Raw genomic sequence first — 462 nt, forward strand, 5'->3', positions numbered from 1 at the left:
TGCCAGTAGCCCGGCGGCGGGCCATGGCCCGGGGACTCCGGGGGGCGACTGCGGGGCGGGCGCGGGCAGGGGATTGCGGGGGGCGGCGGCGGCGGCGGCTGGTGCATGCCCTGCCCTGGCCCGGCCGCCCCGCGCCCCGCCCCGCGCCGGCAGCAGCCGCGCCGCCTCGCGCCGTCTCCACCTCCACTGGGGGCTGCAGCCGCTGCGGCCGCTGCTGCCGCCCGCCCGACTGGGGCCCGCGCCCTCCCGGGGGCCGGGGACGTCCGCGCCGGCCCGCTGATTGGTGGGCTCAGGCGGGCGCGAGACCCTCGTGACGCTCTCGGCCCGCCCCGAAGGCCCCGCCCCCTCGCAGCCCCGAAGCCCCGCCCCTTCCCTCCTCCCTCCCCCATCTCCCTTCCCCTACGGGGTCCCAGGCTCGCGCCGAGTCGGTGAGCACTGGGCCCGGGGGAGCGCAGGGCAGCA

Source organism: Antechinus flavipes, chromosome 1, assembly GCF_016432865.1.
Source record: "Antechinus flavipes isolate AdamAnt ecotype Samford, QLD, Australia chromosome 1, AdamAnt_v2, whole genome shotgun sequence".
NCBI classification, from domain to species: Eukaryota; Metazoa; Chordata; class Mammalia; order Dasyuromorphia; family Dasyuridae; genus Antechinus; species Antechinus flavipes.